Raw genomic sequence first — 15,484 nt, forward strand, 5'->3', positions numbered from 1 at the left:
TGTAGTTACATCATACTAGTACATGGCTAACCCACACTATCACCATATTTCTTGGCTTCCATGCGATACCTATCTCTAGTAATCCAGCAGCCCGTATCGCTTCTCCCTCCTCGTCTCTCTCAAAGTGCGGCGGGCTGGCATTTTTGCCGTCTATTGAGGTCGGTTAACTCATCACATGTTAGCGACATGCCAAGAGCATTCTAAAAAACAGTACTATACTCTATTGTTATGCCAAGAAGAGGAAGCGCTTTGACCAACGGACCAAGCGAGACAGGCGTGGTGTGCCGTGAATGGGTCCAGTTTCTCATTTTGAACTCGTTTAGAACACTTGGTTTTATATAGGACCTAATGCATTCTTCGAGGATGCCTTTGACTATTGATAAAATTTTATATAATTTGTAAATTATATCATTAGAATATCCTTTGATGTTCCGTTTTCAAAAAGAAAAAAATCCTTTCACGTAGGAATTTGAGTGTATGCTTTGAGCAACTTGCATGTCCTATACTGCTCCTGTTTGGATACTCTAACTTATCTAGAGGTTAGACTAACTCATGAATAACCCTGAACTAACTGTAGCCAAATAGGTGTTTGGGTGACAGGGTTAGATTGACAATAAATGCACTTGATGGAGATAGAAAAGTGATTTTTCAGTGGGCTCAATGAGAACTATCTCCAGTTAGCACCTCTTGGGTGGGATAGTTTTTTTTGGTGGGTTCGGTGCAACTTGCTCCAATTTAACCCTCATGCTTGGATACTTTAGGGCTATTCGAGCCCCAACTAGCTCAAACTAACTCTAACCCATGGATCCAAACAGGGCCTATGTCCAGCCTTGACGCGGAGCAGTCGTGCGCACCGGGAAGCGGCGCTCTCTCGGCCGCCGCGCTGCTTCAAAGCCGACGCCAGTGAGAGGTCACCTCCCCTCTGGCCAGGCATTAATGCAGCACTAACGCTCCAGGGCGACGCTGACCGTTTCACGCGAGAAGCGCATGTTGGCAAGGGAGTATTGGTTTTGAACCATTTCAGGTGTAGTACTGGTAGTTTGCAAAACTACTCAATTATTGCACTCAGTTTCCTAAGAAATTGTGGTAAAAAACCTTACTCCACAGCCCGCTTCCCTTCTCCTTCCTATTCCACCGCCCGCGCACGTCCGCAGGAAGCGACCGGTAAACCCTTATATAGGAGTGCTAGCACAAAAAGATGCAAGCATGACCACTAAAATTTCCAGATTAAAGCGCCGCTCCGGCGGGAGTATGGCGTATGTTGTTACCAGTTACCTTTGGCCGAGCCATGGCTACCGGGTGACGGCGACCAGAGATGAGGCGGTGGGAGGGGAATGAATGCAACTACTGTTTGGGTTCGCCGTCCGGCTTAAATAAATGCGCAGGATCACGTGTACCCGCAGGTGCACAAATTGTAACATACGTGTGTGATTAAGTGGGCAACACGTAACTGGTGTGTGTGTGTGAGAGAGAGATTCTGAGAGACAAAGTGCGTGTGTGCGACTCTACTCTTCAGACATGTACTCAACCTTTTGCATCGGGATATAAGTATAATGGTATTTACTTTAGCTAGTGATTTACGTGGCCATGTTAATGTGGTTGTGTAAAAAAATGTCACTTCCTGCTCGCGATTTGCGTTATATAGTTACAAGCAAGGTGCTCGTGCATTGCACGGAACATCAATATGCATTTTTTTACAAAACACCTGTTGTGATTGACCCATGAAGGAGTAATCCCATGTGTAAAAACTAATGATATCTCGAGAATTTTATCGGAAAACTGGTATCTCGAGAATGTCATTGAAAAAAATGAAAGATGAGAGATAAGGTGAGGAGGAGTGGAGCGTGGTGGTGACTGGTAGTCGGAATGGGCAGAGGCATGGGGATGGACGACGCCGGTAGGCGGCAGTGGCCACCATGCTAGATTTTTCCAGAGACTCCTGTTTTAATTGCTCAGTAATGAGGTTTTGGGAGATAAGGATGTGGAGAGAGGTGCGGGTATCTTTTGTAAAATTATCATAGTTTGCTTTCTATCCGTCAGATATAAATCAGACGGTCTATATTACAAGATGGCAGGCACACCATCATTGCCAACTCGGCTTTTTATAAGGGTACAGATGATAAGTTTGCTAACTACTAAAGTAAAGTGGAATTTTTCCATGTTATACAAGTAAATTAAGGTGATTGTTTATCAGACGGGAAAGGTTGGATGAAGGGTTGTAGGAACAAATGCTCCGCCTAGAGCATGTGTGTGAGAGATGGAGTCTTAGTGTGTGTGTGTGTGTGTGCGCGCGCGTGTGTTTGTGTGTGTGTGTGTGTGTGAGTGAGAGAGAGAGAGAGAGAGAGAGATGGAGTCTTAGTGTGTGTGTCTGTGTGGGTGCGCGCGCGCGCGTGTGTGTGTGTGTCGTGCGGTCCTCGGTGGCGGATGTAATTTAAGTGTGCATGGCTTCATCATAGAGAGGTGATGTGTATGGCAGAGGCCACCAACGGTGGGGTGCGAGTGAGAAAATGCCCATAGAGAGGGAAGAGAAGGTGTGTGCGCGTGAGAGGAGTCGACATCGAGAGAACGTGTTTGTTCGAGAGACACCAAGGAAGACTACTATATATAGATGGTGCATGTAGGCAGGAATTAAATGAAGGGATGGTCTTATTGGTTTCGGGGATATAGGGGAAGAGTGAGAGGGGGTAGCTAGAAGGATATTGTTAAGTGTGAGTGTGTGTTTTACCCATCCAGGCGGAAGTTATGTGCACACAAGAAGAGAACGATTCGATGTGGCGTTAGGGTTGAGGGTAATTAACTATGTATGGAGACATAGAGACCTTGAACATGCATGTGTGAGAGGTATACATGTATACGTGGGATGTGTGTGTGCGTGTGCGCGCATGATCGAGATAAAAGAAAGAAGACATAAGTCATAAGATAAACGACATGGGAGAGACGCATCAGTATGACAATATGCATGCATGTGAGAATGCAGGGAAGAAGGCCCGACAATTGAGCATGTGTTTTTGTCTTTAAGAGATATTGGCGTGGCTGGAGCATGCATCTATAGCGAGCAGAGGGAGTGAGGCACAAGGATTGTGCAAAAGAGATCAACTTATAAATGCATATGTATGGAGAGACATATATAGTGTGGAAGCAAGACTGCATGCGAGAAAGAAATGTTGACAGAGAAACTACAGATAGATACAGAGATGGAGATGCTAGCTAGAGGGACATCCGCTAGTTTGAGCATTGGAGATGACCGTCAGGTGGTTCAGAGGGTGAAGTTATGTGTGTGTGAGAGAAAGATAAAAAGAGGGCACTTAAGTGCATGTAGAGAGAAACATATGTAGTGTGCGTGATAGGAAGCAAGAGTGAGGGCGAGAAAGAAGGTTGATGGAGAAACAGATAAATAGAAAGACAAAGATGCTAGCTAGTGTGCGTTAGAGATAGGAGTCGAGTGGATCACAAGGCTGAGTTATGTGTGTGGGTGTGAGAGAGATAGAGAGAGGGTGCATGTGAGTCACATACAAACAAATATCAGAGAGAAATGAGATCCCGAGAGACGGAGTTTTGTGTCTGCGAGAGAGAAAGATATTTCACAACGAGAGTGATAGCTAGAGAGACATATGAGGGAACGCAAGATATCGCTAGGGAGAGAGAGTGTGTGTGAGCGACATACAAGAGAAAAGTGGAGAAATATGAGACCCTGTGTCGCGGATATACCCCGCGGTATGACCCGGCTGGAGTTGTTAAACTGGCTGGGACTTGGTAAACCGGAGGATGGTAAACCGGCGGAGAGTCAAGACAAATGGCTAAGACAGACGGTAAACCGGCTGGTGGTAAACCGACAGAGAGTCAAGACAGATGGCTAAGATAGACGGTAAACCGGCTGGTGGTAAACCGGCAGACAATGTTAAAATCGGCTGGTGGTAAACCGGCAGACAATGTTAAACCGGCAGACAATGTTAAACCGGCAGACAATGTTAAACCGGCAGACGTTAAGAAGCCCAGGAAGGGAAGTCAAAATAGTTTAAGTTAAAGTCCGAGATGGACTCTACATGTAACCCGCCCCTTCAACTTATATAAGGAGGGGCAGGGCTCCTCAAAGGGGAAGAAGAAAACAATAATCTCTAGGGCTAGACACAATTAGAGGAGAGCCGGTTTACGGCGACTCCCTCGTGATGATAATGAGATCTAGCCTCAAACAGCATGTAGGGTTTTTACCGGATGATATTTCCCGGGGCCCGAAGCTGTCTAAACCCTTGTCTTGTGTTGTGTCTCTCGATTCCGCTCAACCCCTCTCAAGCTACCACATAGATGCGTTGGCCTCGCGACTAAGTCCTCAGACTAAGGACATCTGACGTGTTAATTCCACGACAGTTGGCGCCCACCGTGGGGCCTGCGCACGGTGGTGTTAAGTTCTTGGAGGGATCTTTTCCAGGGTTCGAGAAGATCGTGATTGGTCCAGTGACAAAAAAAAGAGTGACGCGGAAGAATTCACATCAGCTATGAATTTCATCAGTCAAAGATTGAAGAAGGTTTTTGCAGCAGTATATACAAGATTGAGATCGAAAAAAGATTTAAGGTTGCATCTATGCATCGCCACGTCCTACAGCCGGTCGAAAGCTAGCAGGAGATGTTTTTGGTTGTGCGCCGTTCGTACCATCGATCCGCTGAGAACCGTCAAGGGATCAGTTTTGCCAAGATAAAACCGCCACTTTATGGTAATCTGCAAGTCGATGTGGCTACTTCAAATACAAACCGAATTTGAGTTGATTGGAGACAGCGATCACGTGTCACGCGCGGTGGCGGTTTACCGCCTCGTGAGGTCTCTCGAATCGATCAGACAAACGTGGATGATGAATCAAGTGTCCTTACTGCAGGGTCACCCACGTATAAATATTCATAGCGCCTGATGGATACCCACCCACGTGAAGATCCCATGTGCAACCGCAGTGCTTGCGTGGATTGCAGGAAGAGATTTATAAAAAGAAAAAAAGGAGAAAAAGGGGGCTACGACCCGGAGAAGGACTTGGGCGTTGACCCGGATTCCTCTTTTACCGCTGTGATCCGTGCTTTGCCAGGCCAGTCCGCCCTGTTCGCTCTGGATCGCTGGTACCCGCCGATGAGTCGCCGCTCCGTTTTGACTCGACCTCGAGGAGTGGCTGGATTGGTTGCCGGGTGCTGCTTCTGCTTACTCCGGGTTACTGGCATGTGGCATCCCGCCGACCCGCCCTCGCTGGCCAACATCGTTTCCGCTGAGCTGCGTCCGGACCACGGCTCACTTTTCTATCACTCAAGTCACCAGAGATTCATCTCCGCTTCAAGTTGCCTACGTCGACCGGCCATCAATTTGAGTTACCGTCAAAGGCACATCCGCCCCGGCGGTCGACCTGGTTGTAGCCACTAGCCTTGCTACGTGAGTTGCATGCTTCTGCTGGTCAGGTTCGCCTTGATCCAGCCACCGTCGTCTCCGCCATCCCGTGCGACCCGGCTATGATCCTTACCTAAACCGACGCAACCCCGCAAACCGCCGGCGTTTCAGGAATTTGCTGCTCTGCCTCACCGCGGCGCCCTGTCGGGTCTCCCACGCCTGAGTTGCCTCCGCCTCTGTGGAACAGCAGTCCCAGTGTTGAACCGCCGCCGGACCAAGTTGACCCGGCCTTCACCGACGCGCCCCCACTGCCGAGCCACTGGCGCCGGTCACCCATGTACAGGCTAGGGCCCGCTGAGCCATCTTGGCTGTTCCAACCCGCCGGCTTGCCACGCCTCCACCGCCAGCCTTGCGCCTCGGAACCACCCCTGCCTGGTCGCGCCCCCTCCCGCGGCGCTCACTCTGTTCTCCACCGGGCCACGCCCGAGCCTCTCCTCTTTGCGCCCCTCCATGGCTGCACCCGCCGGCTCGGCCTCGCCCTCCTCTGTGCCCGCTGCGGGCCGCACGCCTCTCCAGCATCGGTGGCCACGTGCGCGCCGGCTCCACCAAGTCATCCGGCTCCTCCTCACCCACGATGGGTTCTTCACACCCAAGTGCGCACCCCACGCCGCTCTGCTTTGACCGGCCCCGACCCCGCCGCTAAACCGCCAGCAGTTGCCACGGCCTCGTCACTAGCCCCGCGCCGCTTGTTCGCCCGTGCGGCCTTGGCCTTGGCCGGATCTGGCCACAGCCACGCGCTCTAGTGCTCTCCAAGCCGTTATGGCTTCACCACAGCACCCCCACAGGCTCCTTCTATGATCAAATCTCTATCGTTCAGCAATATATGAAGGAGAAGAGCTACGGCAGCATCTCATGAGGTCCTCGAGGGGGTCGGCGAGAAATCCTTTGGATTCATATAAGGACCAAAGCAACATTACTGAAAGGTTATCTACATATGCCACATACGGATCATCTGCCATATGAACAAATTAGGTCAATTGACTCATGGCCAAGGGACCATATTGAATCGCCGACCAGCCTAAACCGCTTCTGTCGCGATGGACGGATCATCCGTTGTCCGAACAAAAAGCATCAGGTGATATCCGTCCGGTTTGTTTTCATAGCACATATTAATTTTTGTGTGAACAATTACTTTGGCATGTGATATTTTTTGACGCAGGACAATTGTTCATTACAAATGAGGCGTTATATTACAGGCACGGAGCACGCGCTAGCAATGTTCTGCACTGGCATTTCGTCCGTGTCGTACCACCCGGCGAATGAACATGAGCAAGTCACCATCCCTGTGGCCCGGTTTACATCAGCTTGCCGGGATTGCGCCCGCGATTAACTCGCTCGTCCGAGCCGCTTTACAACACCGGTGCCGATCTTCCCCTTCCGCACCGGCTTACAATGCCGCGGCCGACTCATCTGTCTGAGCCGCCTCTGATGTTGCAGTCATCCTTGTCGTCCGTCACTCACGGCGTGGTCTACTTCAACACGTCGGGCTGCACTTGTCTGCAAGAGCTATTTATTGAGTATGAGCAAGTCACTACTTGGGTAGCCCGATTTTCTTCCAACAAATTGGAGGCAAACTATTATTCAGCCGTTGTCTGCGCTGGATGTCTCAATGGACATGCGCACAAATCGCTGCCACTACAGTTGGTTAACTTCAAATAGCCAGTTGGAAAGAACCATTGGCTGAGTTGCTGACACAGCTCATACGGGATCATTTATAACCCACCGCAGTCACCTCAACCTTTGGTGGATTCACATGGCGTTATCAACACCAATGATATATACCTTCTGCTATGGTCAAGTACGGAGAATCTCAAGACAACTCCTCGAGTCATCTTAAGACTCGGGGGCTACGATGATATGACGCAGCAAGTCTTGCCAGTTTCAGCAAATTTAAGTGCCCCAGAATGTTGAAAGGTAACCCGGTCCTGGAGGCTACTGCTATATTGATGAAAATTTAAAGGCCATCAGAAAATTTCCGGCTTACAAATTATACGACAGTTACAAATCCCAACTCAATGAAGAAGTTCCGGGTCATCAGAAAGGATTCCGGTTTAAAATCTGGTTCAAGAGACATCTTTCTTTCATAAAGCATTGAAGCTCTCAAATATTCGGTTTCATAAGCCGGCTCAAGGGAGGTCAGTCTCATTGAAGCTCTACAAATGTCCGGTTTACAATCCGGTTCAAGGGAAATTTATCTATCACGAAGCTTTGAAGCTCTCAATATCTGGTTCAAAATCCCGGTTCAAGAAGAATTTATTTCTTGCAAAAAGTTAATGGTTACCGAAGAGGACCTGTTGCCATGATGCATGGTTCAAACATGGGTGTCTCGCCTTATTGGCTTATCATATTATTGGTTACATGGGGGCTTCAGCTGACAAAGCGGAGTTCTATCCATTAATCCAGCTATCACGCCATAACAAAGCTTGGGAGCTTCACACCCAAGGGGCCAAAGAGAGTTTTGTTGCTATGCACAGCTCAAACATAGGCACCCATTGAGCACAGCTCATCATGTTACTTGGGGGATCCTTGTGTCAAATACCAAGGAGTTTGAATGGACCCTTGTAGCTGGGTATCGACCCACGACTTGGAAGCCTGGTGTATTCACCTAAAACCCCGGGTTAACCTGCCTTCATCAAGTAAGACACTCCTATCCAGGTAATCCTGACATGACCCTCCGAACGTTTGATAGTTACTCTCATTGAGACCCTGAACTTGTCAAAGTTAAAACGGTGATTGGTTAGTTGGAGGTCCATCTTAAAAGGCTTTGCAAAAATGGTTTAACTCAGCGGCCTGGCAGCCCATGAAAAGCCTCGAATTTGGGCCTGGCGGCCCTTGAAAAGCCTCGACTACATGGTTTTATTTGCCTTTGTCAACATTGTTTCTCTTTTGATAAATTTTATGTTGAACTGGTGTCTATTGACTCGGCATGACTATCAGTCATCAAATTAACCCAATGTTCATTAACCTGGCTCGACTTTCAACTACAAGTTGTCAGTTCATAATCACTTATAATCCAGTGTTTATTAACCCGGCCTGGCTTTGGACTATAAGTCGCCAGTATATATTTGGATTGCGCCATTGGAATTATGCACTTATAAATTATTGGGATATTATTCAAATAGCTAACATGGCTGGATTTATATTATGGTTATCAATAACCAGTATTATGATCAAGGTTTTCAAAGTCGCTTTAGCGCAATGGCTATCATATTATCAATGGATATGATTTATTCTACAATATAGTCCCGAGTTGCTGCAGGCTTACGACTCAGCACTTGGGGCTACATTATTTCAGTTGAAATTACATCAAATACACAAGTCTCATGTCGCTGCAAGCATGCACCATGACACTTGGGGGCTAATGCAAAGTCATTGTTTGCTCACCTTATTGAAGACCCGACTCATCACTTTGTAATGAGACGGCCTTGGGGGCTACCAATTGCTTCTGTGAACAATTCAAGGTACAAAGTTTTTTATCCATTACATTGTCCACTACTCAGTTGGTAAAGCACAAGGCTCTTAACCTTGTGGACATAGATTCAAGCCCCATGATGGGGATTACATCATATGATGTTATTTTTATCGAAGTATATATCAAGTCCCAGCTCAGTATTATCTGTCTTAAGCTGTTGATGTTCAAAGTTTACAAGATTATATTTACAAAGTCCCTGCTCATTATTGCATAATGACCCGGCTCTTGGGGGCTACACTGGTTGAAGTTTTTATGAGCAACAGGAAATTACAAGTCGTAGGTTGCTGCAAACATGACAACCCGGCACTTGGGGGCTACATATGTGGAATACTCAATTCTGACTAGTGATTGAGATCAAGAACCTGGATTTCTTCAAGATTGTGATGTTTATATTGAAGCAAGTCTTAAGTTGTTGCTATGCTACCTTCTTAAGACTTGGGGGCTACAAGTGATAGTCATATAAAGAGGTATATTTTCAAGTTGGATGTTAACTACAAGTATGACCCGGTGTTATCAATATTTATAAATCGGCAAGTTCTACATTCTTAAACCGGCTGAAGATCAGATGCGGATTTCAAGGACCATTATTTTTTGTTCAGTCATTTGGAGCTGAGTCAAAGAAGTTATTCTTCACAATATTTCTCTATGACAAACCAATGTCAGCAAATTGATTATGAAGCTGGCCTGTTAAACCGTATTTTCTATAAGAAGGAAGTGACAAGGACTTAAGGAGGATCAGGGTCAGTTTAACATGGATAAATCCAAATTAAACTGGGGGCTAATGTCGGGGATATACCCCGCGGTATGACCCGGCTGGAGTTGTTAAACCGGCTGGGACTTGGTAAACCGGAGGATGGTAAACCGGCGAAGAGTCAAGACAAATGGCTAAGACAGACGGTAAACCGGCTGGTGGTAAACCGGCGGAGAGTCAAGACAGATGGATAAGATAGATGGTAAACCGGCTGGTGGTAAACCGGCAGACAATGTAAAAACCGGCTGGTGGTAAACCGGCAGACAATGTTAAACCGGCAGACAATGTTAAACCGACAGACTAAGAAGCCCAGGAAGGGAAGTAAAAATAGTTTAAATTAAAGTCTGAGATGGACTCTACATGTAACCCGCCCCTTCAACTTATATAAGGAGGGGCAGGGCTCCTCAAAGGGGAAGAAGAAAACAACAATCTCTAGGGCTAGACACAATTAGAGGAGAGCCGGTTTACGGCGACTCCCTCGTGATGATAATGAGATCTAGCCTCAAACAACATGTAGGGTTTTTACCGGATGATGTTTCCCGGGGCCTGAAGCTGTCTAAACCCTTGTCTTGTGTTGCGGCTCTCGATTCCTCTCAACCCCTCTCAAGCTACCACATAGATGCATTGGCCTCGCGACTAAGTCCTCACACTAAGGACATCTAACGTGTTAATTCCATGACACCCTGGGATACAGAGTTTGTGTTTGTGTGTGAGAAAGAGATATTTAAGAGGAAGAGTCGTAGGTTCTCATACCTAAGGAGTGAAAGACATCTCTGTATGAGGGGTGTACGAGTGGCACACAAGGGAATAGTAGAGAGAAATGAGACACCAGGAGACAAAGTTTGTGTTTGTGTGAGAGAATGAGATTCCACATGGAGAATCATAGTTAGAGACACATAGCAGGGAGCGAGATATACTTAGAGAGAGAGTGTGTGATGAAGATCGAGGGTGAGAGTACCATCAGTGTGTTACGAAGATAAAAGATCATTGTCGACATACATGTAGCAAGAGAGATACCCGAGAGACGATGAACACGTATAGGTCTAGAGAGATAGTCCTATATAAGCATGAGTGATAGCTATATGAGACGAATATCTGGATTAAAGGGGATTCAAATATTTAAACTGGAGATCACGATGTCGATAATATCATAACGCAAATTGGTGTATCAAACATGCATATTCATTTGAATTTGGGGACACATGTAATGTTATATAGTTTATCAATATTGGTGATCCATAGATTCTTTAATTAGAAACAATGCATGGTTTATATGCAATTAATGTCTAAACAGGATTACACTATATGTTGCATGTGTGAAACACATTATACATGTTTGAGAAGTAAAAAAAGCCCGCATGAAACACACATTAATTGGAGACAGTTAGCGAGATATGCATGCATTGGATTTCAACATAAAGTGGTTTCAAATATTTGAAAATCCAAATTGATGGATATAACCTAATGAATCTGAGATCATGCCATATGTAAACCATATTTATGTATAAAGGGTGTTGTGATTTTTAAAGTATATATAAAAAAATGTTGTATATAGAATTTTATTCCAATCGAAAATGGATCCTACCCGAAAAAAATAGAATACAAATGGGATTCGAATTGAGTTGGCACGGTAAACGTGCACTCTGCAAAATTTGAACGAAGCGGGGAAAGTCGTAGTAACCGCCTGAAACCAAAATCTGCGAGATGGAAATTACTACTGCCTATCCCTGCCACGCAAATCCTATGTGCTAGATTTCTATAGGTTTCGATAGGGGTAGGTTTGTAATTTCACTCAAACGTGACATAACCGCCTCTCACCCGGATTCATACACAGTGGGCGCCAAAACACAGTGTGTCCTCGGCCGAAATCGACTCCCTCCCTGATTCATACATGGTGGGCGCCAAAAACAAACTCTCGTCGGCAAATATGCGAGATTACCGTCCTATCCCCAAACCGACTAATATTGATGTGATGTAGGAAATTTGAAAAGGGGGCTAAGTTTGTAAATTTCCTCGCATTTGAGACAAGCACGCCCTGAAGACATGGTTCCCCTTTTCCTCTCTACCTTCATTTCCCCATTTGTACTCCATGGGCGCCAAAACACCATCTCCACCCCAGCCTCTCCGTCCACCACCCCATCCACCGTCGTCCTCCTCCACCATGCCAGAGCTGATACCCCGACGCCGCCGTCCATTACAAGAGAACGGCCTCTCTCATCCACGGCTTCGGACCGGGATCCTTGCATCCAGTCCTCTCGCTTCATCCCCGCCGTCGTCCACCTTGCCGGCGTGGCTCCTACGACCGTCTCATACATCGCGCCCCACCACCATCGTCTACCCTCCTAGATCTGCTTCCACGCTGCCGACATCCATCGCTACCGCAGGACCGTCAAATTCTCAACAGATGCATACACGGCATCGCACCAGAGGCGGTACTCTTTCGTATCTGCTCAACTTATTTATCACAGCAAGAAAATAGATCACCACTTCTTTACTCAGATTTCTTGTCCATAACTTACTTGCTAGTTGAAAGCAAACATTGGTTGCGAAGTTGCCTTTGTCCGGTTTGCACCTTCAGATCCGCCATTGCACGCTCAACACTTTACTCCCAATGCTTATGGTTTCCCCCTTTTATATTCCACACTAGTTAAATCATAGTAGACTAAATTTCAAAATTGGGTCAGTCGATTTTTCAGAGCTCACCGGAGTTCGCCGGTGCGAACGAAGGGGCTCGGGTGGGGACAGTGGTTGTGGGGGCGGTGGTGGGGCCTCGCCGAACAAAGAAAACTCGACGCGGGTGGGGGCAGGGGTGGGGGTGGGGTGGCAAGGAACACAGGCGGTGGGGGCCGGTGGTCCGGCCGGCGGCCCATGCGGTGTTCTGTGTTCTGTATGGGAAGAATCAGAGACGAGGAAGAAGAAAGGTTAGGAGATGTAGGATCTTCATCCAACCGCCTGAAATGGTCGACTGGCCCAAATGACAAAATTCACGCGACTTGCATGCAGACATGCCTTTATATTCAATACCATCATTGTACCTGCTTAGCACTGCTCCTGAATCCATCAAGCTAAACAACGTGCCACTCATAATTCCAAACTTGTTGCTCAAGTACGAATCTGATATGATGCTGATATTAGTAAAACAGATAACATAATTGGTCAGCTAATGTTCCTACTTTACTTTCGAAAAGCATGTGCACCGCATATAGAGAAACAGCAGGGAGTTGCTTTCTTAATGCACTTTGGTTCATCATGTGTGGGCACTACGCAACGAACATTTTATTATCCAAAATCTGCTTGCTCTTATTTAGCATGTTCCTCTTCCGTTCTTCTTTAATAAGTACTCTCTCCGTTCCTAAATACAAGTCTATGTATAGATTCCACCATGGACTACATATGGAGCAAAATGAGTGAATATACACTCTAAAATATATCTGGATACATCTGTATGTGATCCATAGTGGAAATCTCTATGAAGACTTATATTTTGGAACGGAGGGAGTATGATAGTAGTACAGTATTTTCCTTGTAGGGAAGATGAGCAGGGACATTTGCAGTGTAGAGGTCTATACGGTCGGTTGTGATGGACACTTTGAAATCTTCGGGCCTCTTTGATTCGTATGATTTTGTAAACATGGGAATACGATTTGTAGTGGCCTGCCCACTTGAATCCTATAAGAATAGCAAGGAAATGCGGGGAGCTGTGTCGCCTTTGAGAGTTACACTGATATTAACAGTACCGCGCCTTCAGTTGAAGAGAGCTGGTATCCGAAGCCTTTCTAGCCGTACCGGCAATCCTAGCACATATATTCCAGCAAGTTACACTTTGTTGATTTTACTCTGGTGCTTAAGGTTTTCCCGTTATATCTACACTATGATCTGTGTAGCTGCTTTGTGTCGCACTAGCAGCAGTCCACTCTTTAAGCTAAACACTTCAATGACTTACAAAATTGGCACCAAGGCATTGAGTGCCATTCTGGATGCAATGAAACTCATATGCTCCCCACCTGTTGACTCTTGTTGACTCTTGTTCAAAATTGCCACATATAGAGAGACAACATGGAATTGCATTTCTTTGGGCGCTGTGATTCATCATGAGTGGGCAACCAACATTGTATGCAATGAAGAGGAACCTCAAAAATATGCTTCCTCTTCTGTTCTTTAACATGTTCCTATTTTTTATTCTGTATTTAGTACATACAGTATGTTCCTTGTCAGGAAGGGGAGCAGGGATATCTGCAATCAATAGCTGATAGAGCTGGCCTGTACGTGATCGATAGGCTTTCAATTACTAGCGCCAATACAACACCGTATTTTCAAGCCAGTTCCACGTTACCGATTTATATATCGTGGTTATGGTGTACCCCTTTTATGTACACTATGATCTACCTAGTTGCGATGTGCTCTTGTTATCATGGTTTGGCAATAAACTCTCTATACAGTATATTATGAACCTATCATCTTCCAACTATGCTTACTTCAGGAGCCTATTTTTTTGTGTACTTGTGCCAGATTATATAAATGCACGCACCATATTACAACACACATGAGCTCTCTCATCAGAATCCAGTGATAGCACACAAGTGTTTACAGGGGCGCCCCTATATTAGAATATCCTCTGCATTACAAAGATAATCTCACAACTATTTATATTTTCATGGTTCTCAGATATTATACGAAATTACAATGAATATAAGAATCCGCGCATCAGAATAATATTGTGAAACACTGCTATGACTTCAAAAAATGGCACCAAGGCATTGAGTGCCATTCTGGATGCAATGAAACTCATACGCTCCCCACATGTAGATTCTTGTTCAGAATATGATCCTAATGACTATTCTAACCTCGAGGAGTCAAAGGCAGATGGCCTGTTATGTTCACCCATCAAGGTGCCTGTTCTAATTTGGCAAGGTTTTATTAATTGCGCGTATCTTGCATATGTTGTCTTGCATTTCTTCTACTTTGTTGCACCGCCATCTGTTTAGTTTGCTCATCATATATGTCGAGATGCCATGCCCATCCATTATCAATACATATTCCATCTGTCATCATACCATGTTTTTCCACTCAAATGTTGTTCTTGTGCATCAGACATCAAAAAAGAAGAGGGTGATTACCGAACTTGAAGAAGCACCAGCAAAGTCCTTGAAAAACGTGATTGTACCGGAGAAATCAGACAGCACCCCACTTATATTGGTTGTACAACCAATGACACAAAACGTAGGACCGACTCCAGCAGACTGTACCCATACTTCACTGGCCACACCACTAGCCCCACCACACAGGACCTACCCTCCAGCAAAAGGTATGCTGATTTCAGTTGCCATAGCACCAACCGTACCACAGAAAAATCCCACTCCAGCAAAAAGTACAACAAGTCCACCGGCCGAAGACCTATCCCAACTGCAGAGACGACCAATTCCTGCAGATTGGAACCCCATTCCAGTTATTCCCAGTTTAAAAGATAATGCTTTCAATGTTGTTAGGGACTATGTGTATATATTCCCATCATGGGAAGATTATAGTGAAGACAAACATCATTTTCACATCTTCCTCTCCCACTTACGTGTAACTGCTATTATTCATGGTGATTATTTTCCCGTTTTCTGCTGATTGAACACATCAATGATTTACATTACATTGTTGTAAGTAGGCGAGGGTCAATCTGGATAGTCATGATGAGCAAAGCTTGCTTGCACTTTCAAGGAGGCATTGCAGCAGTATCGGTGTTACCTGAGGAAATCACACTTTGATGGCAAGTCTATAACGAATTTCCGGTGAAGTCTCATGTGCTAAATTTAGATGATATTGAATGGAAAAACCTTGTTATGCACTGGTCTCG

The sequence above is a fragment of the Triticum dicoccoides genome, chromosome 5B (assembly GCF_002162155.2).
Source record: "Triticum dicoccoides isolate Atlit2015 ecotype Zavitan chromosome 5B, WEW_v2.0, whole genome shotgun sequence".
Lineage (NCBI taxonomy): Eukaryota > Viridiplantae > Streptophyta > Magnoliopsida > Poales > Poaceae > Triticum > Triticum dicoccoides.